The following is a 17,772-nucleotide window of genomic DNA, read 5'->3' as shown; positions in this document are numbered from 1 at the left end:
ATATATATATATATATATATATATATATTATATAGTCTTCAGGCCTTGAATCTTCCCTAGGGACTCTTCTCTGTACTTTTTCCAAAGACACTGTAGTCATTTTATTTCTCAATGGTTTAATCCTATTTTTGACTGTCTCCTTCCTGGGTGGATAACAAATCACTGGATGAGATTGGAATGTTCATCTGGACTTCAATTTCTGGCTCCCTTTTTTTTACTTTCCCAGAGTCGGAAAATTCCCTGGAGATGCTGGGGGGGGGGGGATGAGCTTTCTAGAGGATAAGATGACCTTTGTATGAAGGACTCAGTGGCTAAAACGCTGAGCTTGTTGATCAGAAAGGTCGGTGGTTTTGGTGGTTCGAACCCCTAGCTCTGCATAACGGGTGAGCTCCTGGGACTCTCCCCGCTTTTGCCAATCTGGCAGTTTGAAAGCACGTCAAAAATTCAAGTAGAAAATAGGAACCACCTTTGGTGGGAAGGGAGCAGCATTCCCTGCGCCTTCAGGCGTTGAGTCATGCCGGCACATGACCACGGAGACATCTTCAGACAGCGCTGGTTCTTCGGCTTTGAAACGGAGATGAGCACCGCCCCCTAGAGTCGGGAACGACTGGCACATACTGTATGTCTGAGGGGAATCTTTACCTTATTTTTAAATCATGTATATTTTTTAAAAGGGAAGTTCCTCTGCAACATTTGGAGGAAGGAAGCAATTCCCTACTAATAAGCGCGAAGCAGATGGAGAGGGGGAGAAAAAACTCAGCCACTCGCCCAAAACACCAAAGTGCAATTTCCTGATTTTTAAAAATCCATTCAGGAAAAAAATAATAATGATGGTTTCAATTCCTCCGGCCCAATTAGCTCATGAAATATATTGAGATGAAAGCCTCGTTGAGAAGGCAGAACTCTTTTCGAAAACAGAAAAAAAGGTCAGAGAGAGGTGGCTTTTGCTGGTTTTCCTAAAGCCAAGTACTCCATTATGAGGGGTTATTTAAATAGTTCTTGTAGAGCTCGGAGAAAAATTGTCTGTATCAATCAAAACACCAGTCAAGAACAATCTCCCTCAACCGTCTTGACTAACGTGGAAACGTTGCTGAGAGGAGAAATTAAATAATGGACGAAAACCAAGCTAGTAGGTCGGTCAAGAGCAGAAGAGTGGGAGAGCCAATCAGATTAACAGATGAACAGAGTTGGAAGGGACCCTATGGGTCATCTAGTCCGACCCCCCCACCCAAGCAGGAGACCTTACACCGTTTCTGACAAAAGGCCAAAAGCTTCTCTTCTAAAGTGACTTAGATTGATCTCATCTCCCTTTATCCCATGTCCTCAAGCATCCACAAATACTTTATAGCAGCCGAGATGAAGAAAAATAAGCGGCAAACACCGACCAACATATGGTGCCAATTCTGAGAAGGAAGCCCCCTGTTGTGACCGAGGTTTCCCCAAATCCCAAAGCAGACTTTTGTCCCAACAAAAACCCCTTTTTTAATTAAGCTAATGTGAATTCCTCTCCTTCACTTCCAACAAAGTCCCGGGAAACGGTCTTCCAAGGGTGAATTTACAACTACAGACCTTATCAGGCTTGGAGAATTGCCAGGCCGATATCTTCCAAACGCCACGCTGCAGCGGCAATTGCTCAGCAAGAAGTCAGGAACAGATCTTCACTCTAGTGAACTAATTTTGTCTCCTGCAAGCTCCACTCCCCTTTTGCTCCTCTTTTATTTCCTCTGGGAGGAGCCACTCATTGTCTAGCCTTACTACCATCGACCTCTGTTCTTTAGCTGTTCCCTTCGTCTGGCAACTCTGCGCATGCGCACACTGGGAACAGGCTCCTGCTGTTCATCTGCTTCACTGATGTCTGACTCTGAAGGGCAGCTGATAACTGGCCTACGGCTCTGGCCCCATCTCTGCCTCCGACACAGAGCTCTCATCCAAGCCTTCCTCGGACTCCAGGACTGGCCCATGTTCCTCCCCAACTTCCTCACTGTCTGAGTCGGCCACCAGCTCCGCTGGCCGCTGGCAGACCACAACAACCAGATTTGTTTTAATATGGCAGAATTTCCTCCAAGAAATCTGAAGGACAACACAGGGTGTGGGTCAGAAAAGGCATTAGAGTTGCTAGACAGCCAAAGAGTGGCTCGCTAAAGTGAGAAGAAACGTTCTTGGCAGCCACAAGGTGCCACTTCCAACCCCTTAATCGTCCCCATTGTAAATTTGCACAACAGTTTGTGCTTGCCTTTTCAAGGATGGGTCTGAGTCACACCCAGAAAGAATGCCAGAGCCCATCGAGAAAATGGCTCAAAAGCAATTGGAATGGATTGGACAGAATGTTCATAGAAACAAAATGCATCTGATATTCCCTGCAGATTTAATCACTTCACTTCACTCCCTTTCATCTATATAACCACAATGCAGTCACGATTATATTGGGTGTTGTGCATCCAATTTAAGGGGTGGGGAACAAAAACGGTTCCTACTCAAGACATCGAAGGTCTGGAACTCGTAGATCTTGGAATTATAGGGCTGGAAGGGACCTTGGAGGTCTTCTAGTCCAACCTCCTGCCTCAAGCAGGAGAACCTACACACATTTCAGTCAAATGGCTGTCCAGTCTCTTCTTGAAAACCTCCAGTGATGGAGCACCACAATATGTGGAGGCACTGATTAAATATTCTCACTGTCAGGTAATTTCTCTTTAGTTCTAGGTTGGTTCTCGCCTGAACAAGCTGCTGTGGCCTGCCAGCAGCCAGTAGAGCTGGCAGCAGATTCGGACAGTGAGGAGGTTTGGGAGGAAGATGGGCCAGTCCTGGAGTCTGGGGAAGGCTCTGATGAGGGCTCTGTGTCGGAGGCAGAGAGGGGGCCAGGGCTGTAAGCCAGTTATCAACTGCCTTCGGAGTCAGACATCAGTGAGGCAGAAGAGCAACTGGAGCCTGTTCCCAGTGTGTGCATGCGCAGAGCTGTCAGACAAAGGGAACAGCTAAAGAACTGGGGTCAACTTGGGAGTGAGGCCACAGGTGGATGATGAATGGCCTCTCCCAGAGGAAATAAAAGAGGAGTGAAAGGGGAGTGGAGTTTGCAGGAGACAATTAGTTCGCTTCATTGGTTCCTGACTCTCCGAGGCTCCTTGCCAAGTTTTGCAGATGTCGGCCTGGCAGCTCTCCAAGCCAGAGAAGGTCTGTGACTGTAAATCCTCCCTTGAAAGACTTTGCTGGAGATGAATGAGCAGAATTCACAGTCAATCAATACAAGGGTTTTTTCTCTGGACCAGGAATTTGCTTCAGGCTCTTGGGAAGCCTCTGTCGGAAGAGCCTGGTAGCCTGGTAGACAGAGCCAGCCCAAGGAGCAATTGGGAGTCTCCAAAACAAAGCAGATGCAGCCCAAACTAGAAAATGGCCCATTTGCCAAATCTAGTTGTAATATCATATCCACCCTGCCCGACTCAGAAGGTCAAAACACAACCAAATAATGTGGGATGGGGGTGGGGGGGGAAAACAACTCTTGACACATTCTTGGACAGATGATTTGGCCATCTAGCAAGATTGTTCCCAGGATTAGAAAGGTTGTGCACCCAATTATGGATTCTGGGTAGAAGGAATGTGAACTCTTATAAACTCTGAACACCTGTTATGATATTGCAAGAGAGCTATTGTCTCTCCTGGGGTAGTTTGAATCCCAGAGTGGAAGTTCCAACCGAGGCTTCCCAAGAGCATGAAGCCAATTCCTTGTCCTGACAAAAAAAACCTTTTTCTTAATTTCCTGTGAATTCTGCTCATTTACCTCCAGCAAAGTCTTTCAAAGGAGGATTTACAGTCACAGACCTTATCTGGCTTGGAGAGCTGCCAGGCCAATATCTGCAAAACTTGGCAGGGAGTCAAGGAGAGTCACGAACCAATGAAGCGAACTAATGTTCTCCTGCAAACTCCACTCCCCTTTCGCTCCTCTTTTTTTCCTCTGGGAGGGGCCATTCATCATCCACCAGTGGCCTTCCTCCCAAGTCGACCCCTGTTCTTTAGCTCTTCCCTTCGTCTGGCAACACTGCGCATGCGCACACTGGGAACAGTCTCCAGCTGTTCTTCTGCCTCACTGATGTCTGCCTCTGAAGGCAGCTGATAACTGGCATATGGCCCTGCCCCCCGCTCTGCCTCCGACACAGAGCCTTCATCAGAGCCTTCCCCAGACTCCAGGACTGGCCCAGGTCCCTCCCCAACCCTCCTCACTGTCTGAATCTGCTGCCAGCTCCGCAGGCGCTGGTGAGCCACATCAGTGGTTCGTTTTCAAAAGCAGACAAATATGCTAACTTTTATGATAAAAGGACTTGGTTCTCAACTTTGAACCAACAGTCCTCACCCCACAAATCAAGATTGCCCATTTTTTTGGGGGGGGGGAATAAGAAACCAAGTTTATTCAGCACAATCCAGGGCTTCGGCCCGAGGTGAAAATCAATTGAAGATTAAAAGGCTATTCAGACATTTGCAGCTTAGACAAACAAGGTTTGCTTAACCCACATCTGGTCTTGTAAGTGAATCTACTTGGAACCCAATTCAGAGTGAAATTCCCCCAATGTAGCACCTGACTTTTTTTTTCCTGAGCTAAAGTCCATTCTCTCTCTTTGGCACCATGCAGGGAAAAGGCTGAAGACCATGACAGATATGTAACCTCGTTCCCATTGAGGCTGACATTTAAGACAGGTGAGAAAGTGAGTTCCCACTCATGCGTGTAGTCATTTTCTCCTGGGGGCTCTATGCTTGCCCTATCTGGGGCACCTCTGAGAGCTACAGCCAAGACTTACACACACACAGAGAGAGAGAAGAGAGAGACAGAGACAGAGAGAGAGAGAGAGACGAGAGAGACAGAGACAGAGACAGAGAAGACAGAGAGAGAGACAGAGAGAGAGAGACAGAGAGAGAACAGAGAGAGAGACAGAGACAGAAAGAGAGACAGAGAGACAGAGAGAGGATGATACAAGGATAGAAATATTGTTTAGAGACAGAGATGATAGATGATAGCAAAGGATAGATAGATAGATAGATAGATAGATAGATAGATAGATAGATAGATAGATAGATAGATAGATTAGAGTTACATTGGAGAGAGAGAGAGAGAGAGAGTGAGAGTGAGAGTGAGAGACAGAGACAGAGAGAGAGAGAGAGAGAGAGAGAGAGAGAGAGAGAGATGTTACATTGTAGAGTAGATAGATAGATAGATAGATAGATAGATAGATAGATGGATGGATGGAGGATGGATGGATGGATGATGGATGGATGGATAGAGGTAGGTAGTATGGTAGGTAGGTAGGTAGATAGATGAGTAGATAGACAGAGAGAGAGAGAGAGAGACAGTCAGACAGACAATAAACAGAGATAGATACGAGAGAGAGAGGTAGGTAGGTAGGTAGGTAGGTTAGTGGTAGGTAGAGATGATAGATGATAATAGGTAGGTAGGCAGGCAGGCAGGCAGACAGACAGCACAGACAGACAGACAGACAGACAGACAGAAAGAAAGAAAAAAGAAAGAAAGAAAGAAAGGTAGCGAGGTAGATAGGTAGATAGGTAGACAGATAATAGATCTCTCCAAACCCTCTGTAGTCCTACCTTTGCCCAAAGGGATCTTCCTGGCAGTGAAGACGATTGGATGAAGTCATGCTTGGAATCTCCTCACCACCGAGCCCTGCCCACTTATCCAAGGGAGCTTCAGAGAGACTCAGAACTTCAGAAACCACCGATGAAAGAAAGAAACCCGTCTTAAGAGTCTTGCTCAGAATGAAGAGCTTCAGGGAGAACTACTAGCTTCTGCTACCAGAGGATTTGGATAACAGTGGTCTAGGATTGCTTGGTGAAAATACCCCACACAATGGGTATATAGACCGAGCCAACTTTCCTTCCACACTCCAGCCTGGCACACCCCCCCTCCTGTATCACATTGCGACTTCCATCCCTCCCAGATAGCAGAGGTCCCGGCGTGGGACCACGATACGCCAAGAACTCCCCTAGATTAATCCTCCTTCATATATTTTTCAACCTGACACCAGAACGCAGTGACTCTCCTCAACCCCCTCCAAGATTAAGCCACCCCAGGAGTAAAGCATGCTGGGAATCATATCCAGCCCAATGGTGAAATTCATTTTTTTTAAAATTTCCACTACCGGTTCTCTGAACTACTCAAAAATTTTCTGCTACCGGTTATCCAAACTACTCAAAATTTTCGCTACTGGGTTCTTTGAACTACTCAAATTTCCACTACTAGTTCTCCAATTTACTGGTTCTATGGGCATGGTGTGGCTTGGTGGGTGTGGCTTGGTGGGTGTGACTTGGTGGGCATGGCAAGGGAAGGATACTGGCAAAATCTCCCTTCCCAACCGACTCTGGGGGCTAGCCAGAGGTGGCATTTGCCAGTTCTCCGAATTACTCAAAATTTTCCACTACCAGTTCTCTGAACTATTCAAAATTTCCACTACTGGTTCTCTGAACTACTCAAAATTTCCACTACTAGTTCTCTGAATTACTCAAATTTCCACTACTAGTTCTCTGAACTACTCAAAATTTCCATTACTAGTTCTCCAAATTACTCAAAATTTCCACTACTAGTTCTCTGAACTACTCAAAATTTCCACTACTAGTTCTCCAATTACTCAAAATTTCCACTACTAGTTCTCTGAATTACTCAAAATTTCCACTACTAGTTCTCTGAACTACTCAAAATTTCCACTACTAGTTCTCCAAATTACTCAAAATTTCCACTACTATTTCTCCAAATTACTAAAAATTTCCACTAATTGTTCTCCAAATTATTCAAAATTTCCACTACTAGTTCTCCACACTACTCAAAATTTCCACTACCGGTTCTCCAGAACCTGTCAAAACGTGCTGGATTTCACCCCGGTCCAGCTCCATCCAGAGGGCCCAGGACCCTGTCACGCGATGCACGAACCAAGCCAAAAGGGTCAAACCTTAATGAAGTTAGCTCTGGTTTCTGAACTTACCAGCAGACAAAAGACCCAGGGGCAGAAGTTTCTCTCTTGAGTGATGAGGTAAACGAAGCCCCTTGGTTATCTCCAACGAATGCCCACACCATGGCCTCCTTCTCACCATTGGTTAAGCATTTATAGACCTAGTGTCCTCTTGGACTTCAGGTGTCAAAAGGAATTAGCAAAGGTCAGTTCCAATTATTAGGTTTTTTTTTAAAGGAAGGAAGGAAGGCAGTCAGGTGAACTCACAAGAGAGAGAGAGGTTCCTTCGGCCAAACTCACCGAATTCAAGCTACGTTTTAAACCCACATCTTTTAAATGCTCATCAGCAGCACCTTCCTTCTGGGGTCTTCTGCCCCCCACCTTGGTGGGGCATCTTCACGATCGGATGCAAAGCGGCGTGCACCTCAAACCTAAGTCCAGTGTCAAAAGGCCTTGGACGGGCTCCCACGTAAGGCCTCGGTCTTCGGGCATGGCACGCCGAATGAGACGTCACCGCAGTCCACCGCCGAGTTCCCCCACGCCCTCATCCCTTGGACAGAAGCAAACTCTGCTCGTACAGGACAGCTGGTGGTAGCACCGAGAGAGTTTGCCTTTTAAAAAGTCAGCGTATTAATTCATCTTATGTGTCAGATATAAATAGCGGATTATAAATATCCGCCTTTCGTTTTCCCCCGTCCAGGAAGAGAGCCAAGGGTCTTGGCAAAGGGCTCCCTACGTCTACAACGTGCTCTGCAGATCAATTTTCTGGCCCATCCAGGACATCTTTGGACCTCACTGTGGTCAGCACCCTTCTCTGCTCCAGAAGAAAGCTGAAATGCCTCCAGCCCTGAGGAATCTCTCAAAGTGTGCGCATGCGTAGAGTTGTCAGACGAAGGGAAGAGCTAAAGAACAGGGGTCGACTTGGGAGTAAGGCCACAGGTGGACGATGAATAAAAGGGGAGCGAAAGGGGAGTGGAGTTTGCAGGAGACCATGAGTTCGCTTCATTGGTTCCTGACTCTCCGAGACTCCTTGCCAAGTTCTGCAGAGATCGGCCTGGTAGCTCTCCAAGCCAGATAAGGTCTGTGACTATAAATCCTCCCTTGAAAGACTTTGTTGGATGTGAATGAGCAGAATTCATAGGAAATTAATAAAAGGGTTTTTTTGGTCAGGACAAGGAGTTTGCTTCATGCTCTTGGGAGACCTCTGTCAGAATACCACTAGTCAAACCCCCAGATCCTCGGCCTGCATCGGTGGAGAAAATTATTTAGCAAATCCCAGTTGGAAGATTGCAAATATTTTAGAGCAAGGTTAGCTGGCAATAGAGATCTGTCAGAGTTGCAATATCGGGCTGGATACAAAGAATCAGACGCAAGGCAAAACAGCCACTTATTAATTATTATTTTTAATGTAAACTACCAACCCTAATATCTCGGTGGCTGCCTCCCAAAAAGAGGGGTTCAACTATTCTCCAGACACCCAAAGGCAGGAGAAGAAGCCACAGATGGAAACTAATCAAGGAGAGAAGCAACCTAGAACTAAGGAGGAATTTCCCAATAGTCGGGGCAATTAACCAGTGGAACAATTTGCCTCCAGAAGTTGTGGGTCAAAGCATTAATTGGTTGCTTTAAATCAGCTTTAGAGTATTGTTTGCTCCCGTCAGCTCTTGAATTTTTGCAGGCTGATGTAAAGAAGACGGAGGGGGCATCTTGTTGCTCATTAAATACATGAAAGTTACAAGCTGTGCATTACAGATTTATGGGGACAGGAGCTTATCAATTGCTAATGAATTTGAAACTCATCCCTGACAGCTTTCTCCCCCTCCCCCCTCTCTCCTTCATCATCCTCTCCCTCTTTTTTTTTTTTTTAAAGTAGAGGGTTCATTACTGGAGACAGAGATTTCCACCATAGTTGTTAATCATGACGCCTCCATGAATTTTCTCCTAGAAACAGATCCAGGGAAAGAAAACTTAAATACGTTTCCTTAGCCTACTCTGGCGTTCTCCCTCCCCACCATCCTTCCTCCTCTCTCTCTCTCTCTCTCTGTCTGTCTGTCTGTCTCTTTCTGTGTCTGTGTCTGTCTCTCTCTTTCTCTGTCTCTCTCTGTGTGTCTCTTTGTCTCTCTCTCTGTCTCTTTCTGTCTCTCTCTCCTTTTCTCTCTGTCTCTGTCTGTCTGTCTCTCTCTCTCTCTCTCTCTCTCTGTCTCTGTGTCTCTCTCTCTGTGTCTCTTTCTGTCTCTCTCTCTGTCTCTGTCTGTCTGTCTCTCTCTTTCTACTTCTCTCTCTCTCTCTGTGTGTCTCTCTCTCTGTGTCCGTCTGTCTGTCTGTCTGTCTGTCTGTCTCTCTCTCTCTCTCTCTCTCTCTGTGTGTCTCTCTCTCTCTGTGTCTCTCTCTTTCTATGTCTCTCTCTCTCTCTGTTTCTCATTTTAAGGCTGGAGATTGAATAGTTCTGATCCATCCTTGAGGGATGGGCAGTGGGTCTCCTAGAAGACCTCCAAGGTCCCATCCAGCCCTATGATTCTGTGTTCTGATTCTAGGAAAATTAAGATGACGTAAGGACCCATGCTTTGAGCAAAGGGCTGGATTAGAAGACCTCCAAGGTCCCTTCCAGCCTAATTGCGACTACAGAAAATGGTTTTGCCCTATATCGGATTTATTTTGTTCCTGATTTCTGACTCCCCCAAGGCTCCCCAACACCTCAAAGGCATTCCTCTCTCTCTGACGCCTTTTCAAATGGAGGATAAATATTTATTTTAAGAGCCACTGTCGATTCCTAAGAAACAAGGGTAAGTGGTGCTTGCGGGAAAGATCTAATAAACCAGGAATGAGAGTTGGCTTCACCCAAAATTTTCCACTTGTTTGGAAGCCGATCCCAGCATTCCTTTGTTATTTGAAGCTCTGCCATGTTATCCCTTCCCAGCTCAGCCGATCAGAAAAAAGCCCAAAACCCTTCAAAGGTTTGGAAAAGGCAGGAAAATCACAGGAAAATTGCATCGGAATTGATTTACAACAGCTTTTTACCCGGTGTAGCTAATTCGTTCCTCTGCCCCATCCTTAAAAATCCCTTTCTTTTTAAAAAAATATATATTGTAATTATACAGTTTTTTTCATTTTACATCACAGTGACAGCTTTGCAACAACTCTATATCGATTTCTATCACAGGGTTTTTTTTACATTTATATATACTATTATATATTCGTTATATAGTTATCATTCTAGATATTTTTTTACATTTTTGTAACATCTTACCATTATATACTATTGTATACAATAAATGTTCTTCATCTTGCATTAATTTACGTTTATTTCTAATTTCTAATTCATTAATCATCTTTCATTATTAGCTTTCTAATCTTTGCATCTATTATCAAGCCAATTATACCATACATCCCAAATTAAATTGTATGCTATTTCTCCTTTGTCTTTAATTTCCATTGTCAACCTATCCATCTCAGCGCAGTCTAATATTTTTTAAACTTTTATATGTATATATATTATATACAAAATTGTATTGTGCATATTGTATATGTATTGTATTTTTTGTATACAATATATACAAAAATGTATATCTATCAATCTATCTCTATATCTATCTATCTCTATATCTATCTATCAATCTCTATCTATCTATCCTATCTATCTATCTATCTATCTATCTACCCATCCATCTATCCATCTATCCATCTATCTATCCATCCATCTATTTCTATATCTATATCTATCTATCCATCTATCCATCTATCCATCCATCTATATCTATCTATATCTATCTATCTATCCATCCATCCATCCATCCATCTATATCTATCTATATCCATCTATCCATCTATCCATCTATCCATCTATCCATCTATCCATCTCCATCCATCCATCCATCCATCCATCCATCCATCCATCCATCCATCCATCCATCCATCCATCTATCTATCTATCTATCTATCTATCTATCTATCTATCTATCTATTAATCCATCTATACATCTTATATCCATGGGTATGTACTTATATTTCTTCTATACATATTACTCTTTCAATGTGCTAATTTCTATACAATGCATCTTATATCTGTATACATATATTCCTCTTATAACTATTATTCTGTACTATTTTATATACAATATATCTTACATTTCCCCCTCTTATTTGTTTATGCAGTTTTATGATTGTTTTCTGGTTCCTTAATTTTTCTTCCCTTACTGCTTTCTTATTCTTTATATCTTTCCTCTAGCCATTCGTACCATAAATTCCACACTAAGTAGTAATCAGACTCTCCTCTGTCTTTTATTTCCTTTGTGTAATATTTTCTTTAAATTTCCCATTTTGAGCATGTGAAATTCTGGCTGCCATTATTACATGTAGCATTAAATATTGGGTTTTTAAAAAATCCCTTTCTTAAGGGACACTTTCTGGAGAAGGTCTGGGAAAGGTAGATGAGCGGATGTTGGTTTTAAAGTCCGCTATCTACGCAGAAGAGGAAGTTTTAATCTGTATATTCCTGATTGCTAAAACCAGACTTTGGAACTGGGTTATCTGGCCAGAGTCATTTGTGTTTCATTGGAAGATTGGAAAGTTTGGAGACTTTTAAGCCTTGAGATTCTGGATTTTTCCGGTTTAGCGTTAATTTCTAGGTCATCCTTCTGGGTTTTGTTTGTGCAACTGTGTCTCTGGCTGTTATTAAATTGGTTGCTGTTTGGACAATCGACACCTTGATCTCGTCACCATTTAAGAGTAACAGTAACAAGAGTTGGAAGGGAGCCTGGAGGTCATCTAGTCCAACCCCCTGTTTGCGCAGGAGACCTGTAATGGGGATTTGAACCACCAAACTGCCAACCTTTCTGATCGACAAGCCACTGAGCCACCTAGCCAGCCTTCAAGTCATTTCTTGGGTCTGCCCTTGAAAAGTGTTCGAAGACTTCAGCTAGTCCAGAATGCAGCCGTGCGAGCGATTGTGGGTGCACCTAGGTTCACCCACGTTACACCTATCCTCCGCGAGTTGCACTGGCTGCCCATTGGTCTCCGGACTCGCTTCAAGGTGCTAGTTATTACTTATAAAGCCCTGCATGGCATCGGACCTGGGTACCTGAGAGACCGCCTCCTGCCAATTACCTCCCAAAGACCGATTCGATCACACAGGCTCGGCCTTCTCCGGGTTCCATCTGCCAGCCAATGTCGGCTGGCGACCCCCCGGGGGAGAGCCTTCTCTGTTGCTGCTCCGGCCCTCTGGAACGAGCTCCCCGTGGAGATCCGGACCCTTGCTACCCACCCGGCCTTCCGTAAAGCTACTAAATCCTGGCTGTTCCGGCAGGCTGGGGCTGTTGAAGCATCCAGCCCGCTTCAATTGTGACTGTTGTTTATTTTAATATTCTTTGTACTGTCTTATTTATCCCCTCCCCGTTTGCCGCCTGGAGTCCTTCGGGAGTGGGCGGCATACAAAACCAATAAACGGAACGAAACGATTTCTTCTGTTAAAAGTCTGTAGAGATTCTCCGTCATCCAGGTCATGGATTTGTCCAAAAGGTGGGTTTTTTTTTTCAGGAGGTAACTGGCCTTTCTTGTTTGTTTGTTTTTTCTTTTGAAGAGATTTCTCGTTTCTCATCCAAGAAGTTCCTTCAGCTCCATTCCCCACTGTCCAACCGAGCTGAAGAAGCTGCTTGGATGAGAAACGAGAAATATCTTCAAAGAAAAGGAAAAAAGCAAGGAAGTCCAGTTGCCTCCTGAAAAAATAAAGCACCTTTGGGAATTATTTCTGTTATTAAAGTTGGGCACGACGGTGTTTATTTGATCGATTGATTTGGAGAAGCCGGTTTGTTTTGTTTTTTTTAAGCTGAGCTGCAGCTGTTTGCTATAAAGCTACAGTTTGAGAAAGACAGCTCGGTCTGCGGATTAAGGTTCCAGGCTAGAAGGCCAGGAACCCTGGAAAACATGAAGAGAGGAAAAGTGGGAAAAGTGCAAAGAAGAGCAACTAAGATGATGAAAGGCTTGGACAGGAAAACACACGAACAGTTGCAAGATTTGGGTTTGGCCAATCCAGAGAAAAGAAAGACATGATAGCAGTCTTCCAGTATTTGAGGGACTGCCACAAAGTAGGCACCACAGGAACATGGTGGCTCAGTGGCTAAGACGCTGAGCTTGTCGATCAGAAGAAGTCAGCAGTTCAGCCTGGAACTCTGCACTTTTTCTCCCAGGATACAGAATACAGATACAGAATAATAGAGTTGGAAGGGACCTTGGAGGTCTTCTAGCCCAACCCCTGTTCCAGGAGGTGGTGGAGGAGGGAAACCCTATTCAGGTAGTCCTCAACCTATGGCAATAACTGAGCTCAAACTTTACGTTGCTAAGTGAGTTTTGCCCCATTTTACGACTTTAGCTAACTAACTGCTACTCCCTTCTTCTGGGAGGATTCTACATGGTGTTCGTACAGCATGGCTTAACCCAGGTAGATGAAGTCTCAGCAGCTGCCACCTTCTCCACCTTCTGAGTTTGTACACGGGTTTGGAAAGAGGGGGATCAGATCCTTTAGGAGCCCACCCAGTTGGGGCCCTCAACCCAATGCAGGAATTCCATGCGGTGAGACAAGCATCTGCTCCGCTTTTTCACTGACCTGTGCATGGCTGTCATCATCAAAGATGAAAGTCTTCTCGGCGTAGTATCCTGGGCTGGGCTGGGCCAAGATGTCCCTGTCCTAGAATCCTGGCCAGGAGGACGGCGGTTGTCTGGGTGAACCATGGTTCTCCTCCTCCAAAGATGTCATTGCTGCGGTTGGGTGCCTCCAAGTCTCCTCCCAATGGATGGACTCTCCTGAAGCTGGGCAACTGTCCGGAGCTTGCATCTTTCTGCCCATTGGGGGGGCCCTAACACTCAACGCCAGCCACTCTCCCAGCCGAGTCTCTTCTGATGGCATCTGCAGCCTACCAAAAGCGCCAGGAAGTTTTAACCAGGATTGGGATGTGCCAGACAATAGATCTCTGTGCCTTTAGACAGCTCGGGATGGGGCAAACTGGGGGAGGCAATCATTTTTTGGGGGGGAGCTGGTTGAGGGCAGGGGGGCTTACCTCTCCATCATTCACCATGGCTGCCGGGCTGGAAGAGGCGAAAGGTGAAGGTTCTCCCTCTCCAAGCGGCTCCATCTCCATCAACGGTTTACGGAGAAGATGCTTCACAGGATGCCGGTCCCCACTTTGCAAAACATTATCGGTCCCAGCGGGAGCGGCTCCTTGTCTTCTGGTGCCATCTAGCGACCAAGCAAGGAAAGGAAGAGATAAAATGAAATTACTTTTCTCACAAGGCTCTCAATTCCTGGCAAATGGATAAGGAAGAAATGGAGGGAGTGACAGATTTTATTTTCCTGGGCTCCAAGGTCACCGCAGATGGGGACGGCAGCCAAGAGATTAAAAGAGGCTTGCTCCTGGGGAGGAAAGCGATGGCAAATCTAGATGGAATCCTAAAACTCAGAGACATCTCCCTGCCAACAAAAGTTTGTCTAGTCAAGGCTATGGTTTTCCCCAGTTGCAATGGATGGCTGTGAAGGTTGGACCCTAAGAAGGCTGAGCACCAAAGAATGGAGGCCTTTGAACTCTGGTGCTGGAGAAGACTCCTGCATTGAGTCCCTTGGACTGCAAGGCCATCCAACGCGTCAGTCCTAGAGGAGAACAACCCTAACTGCTCTTTAGAAGGCCAGATCCTGAAGAGGAAACTCAAAGACTTTGGCTACCTAATGAGAAGAAAGGACTCCCTGGAGAAGAGCCTCATGCTGGGAATGATGGAGGGCAGAAGAAGAAGAAGGGGACAGTAGAGAAGGAGGTGGCTGGATGGAGTCACTGAATCAGTCGGCGTGATCTTCAATGGACTCCAGAGATGGTAGAGGACCGGAAGGCCTGGAGGAATGTTGTCCATGGGGTTGCAGACATGACTTCACAACTAACAACAACAACGTTATCTGGCCTGGGGGTGGGAGAGGGTCTTTGGTGCCTTCCACGATGGCTCCATAGTTGTGGATAATATTTACTCTCTCCTGTGCCTGGTGTGTTTTGTGTGTTAATCATGTTAATGACTGTGTGTGTGTGTGTGTGTGTGTGTGTTGCATTTGTGCTGATAAATAAATAAAGGGAGGACTAGTATAGATCTATTTCAAGCTATTAGTTCTCATCAGCTAACCATACCCTTACTGGGATTCGAACCTGGGCTGTATTACATATTAGGCAGTTGTATTAGCCACTAGGCCACAGGCTCTCCTCCTTTATCAGCGATCTATATGGAATAATGATTGGTTTTTATATGTTTTATTTAATTGTTGTATGCCACCCGGAGTCACTTTTTGTGAGCTGGAGAATCATGTAAGTTAGATAGTAGATAGATACGAGAAAGAAGGAGAGGAAGAGAGGGAATGAGAGGGGAGGAGAGGGGGAGAGAGAGTGTGTATAGATGGATGGATAGATAGAGATTGATGGATAGTAAATGGAGGAGAGATGGATGCAAACATTCACATGGACATTTGGGGGGATGGATGCATGGGTGGGGTGGGTCAGGCATAGATAGATAGATAGATAGATAGATAGATAGATAGATAGATAGATAGATAGATAGATAGATAGATAGATGGATGATGGATAATGATGGATAGATGGATGGATAGATGATAGATGGATGGATGGATGGATAGATAATAGATTATGGATGGATAGATAATTACTAAACCTCATAAACCTTAAGGATGAGTACTTTGAGCTCTAAAGCATATTTATTAATGTATGTGCTCTCTCTCTTTCTCTCTCTCTCTCTCTCTCTCTCCTTTCTGCATAGCACCTATGGATGGCTTACAATAAAAACATAAATATTAAAACATTAAATATATTGTGCCTAGGCGAAGCGTTAAATAGAATTGTGTGCAGCTATGCATATTTATGCTTGCCACTGTTTAGGAGTGTGCATTTTTTAACTTGTTCTTTGATGCATAGGTTTCTTTTCCTTTTAATTTGATCCCTTGATCATCAAAGAGATGATTTATTGTTGCTGTATATATATATATTAAATCGATTTTATAGGCCGCCCAATCCCGGAGGTATATATATATATACCAAATACAACTCACTCATCACGAAATCTCCAGAACCATAATGCCTACAATCTTGACATTGGCATTCTAGGGTCCCCGCTAAGAAAGGATTTTTCGAAATGTCCATCAGATCATTAGTATTTCTTATACAGTAATTAACACACTCTGATGCTAAGGAGTTCTACTCCCCCTCCCCACCCTGAAAAGAACTCTGTTCCAACTGCCAGTTGCCTCACATTCCGTTATCTCAGTTCAAATTGGCAGATGTTCCACTCCTTCACTCAGGAGCGGTCCGGGGCTCCTATGCACTAAACGTCGGTACCAAAATGTCTACACTTTCCACATATGGAACTGCTTCCGGACTCAAGGTGGCGGGAGCGATATTCCCTTATGTGTTTCAATCTCCGACCATCACTGAGCCAATGGATTGAACTAGAGTGAACCAGATTTATCATGCATTGGCCAATCACATAGTTTCATTGCAAAGCACAGGTATCTAGCCTATCTATCTATCTATCTATCTATCTATCTATCTATCTATCTATCTATCATCTATCTATCTAATCTATCTATATCTTCTATCTATCTACTATCTATCTATCTATCTATCTATCTATCTATCTACTAACTATCTATCTATCTATCTATCTATCTATCTATCTCTCTCTCTCTTCTATCTATCGGTCTTCTATCTATCTTCTATCTATCTTCTATCTATCTATCTATCTATCTATCTATCTATCTATCTCTTCTATCTATATCTATCTTCATCTATCTTCTATCTATCTATCCACCTTCTATCTATCTATCTATCTATCTATCTATCTATCTACCTTCTATCTATCTATCTATCTATCATCTATCTATCTATCTATCATCTATCTATCTATCTATGCAGTTTCTCTGGCTTCTTCTGCTTGAATTCTGGTTACTGCACAAAAATATTCATGCCGCTTTCTTGGCAGCTGTGTGTTAAGCATTGGATTTAAAAAAATAAATACTATTATTTTCCTGGAATTTCTTACATTTCTGGAATTTCTTGATGGAAAACGAAGTCAGACTCCAGCAGTCAAAATCAACAAGTCGCCCAGGGCAGCTGTGGCTCTACATATTTCCCTTGGGATTAAATTCCAGGGGACCTAATGGGCCTCCTCGCTCAAGAATCCGTGGCACAATTCCATGTATCTGCCTCCCCTTTACTATACCTCTGTTTTGATTTATTTTTTCCTGGTTTGTATTTCTGACATGTGCCGACAGTGGAAATCCATTGGTTGGCTGGCATCTGTCAACACCTCATTCTCCTGGCTTCCAGCGTCTCACGCTGTTTAAGAGGTCCCTGCGGGGAGATCTTCTGAGCGGCACTTGCGAGGAGAATGTGAGCCAAGTGGGAGATGGATAGACAATCTCACAAGCCGAAGATGTTCCTGTAAGGAAGGCCAACTCAGACAGTTCATGATCCGACTTCTGCGAGCTAGAAATGCTTGGGCAGAGGTCCAAAGTCAGGCCAAAAGGTACATAAGCCGGCTTGAAAGGCGTGCCCCAGTGGTGGGTTTCAAAAAAATTTCGAACCTACTCTGTGGGTGTGGCCTCCTTTGTGGGAGTGGCTTGCCGGCCATGTGACCTGGTGGGAGTTGGCTTGCCGGCCATGTGTTTTTTTTTTCTCTCTCTCTCTCTTCCTTCCTTTTGTCTCTCTGTCCCTTTTTCCTTTTTTTCTTTCATCTCTCTCTCACTTTCTTTCTTTTTTTCCTTTTTTTCTTCTTTTCTCCTTCTCCTTGTCTGTGT

This window comes from Thamnophis elegans, chromosome 16 (genome assembly GCF_009769535.1).
Source record: "Thamnophis elegans isolate rThaEle1 chromosome 16, rThaEle1.pri, whole genome shotgun sequence".
NCBI classification, from domain to species: Eukaryota; Metazoa; Chordata; class Lepidosauria; order Squamata; family Colubridae; genus Thamnophis; species Thamnophis elegans.
The sequence above is the reverse complement of the archived record's forward strand: the minus strand, read 5'-3'. Positions refer to the sequence as shown.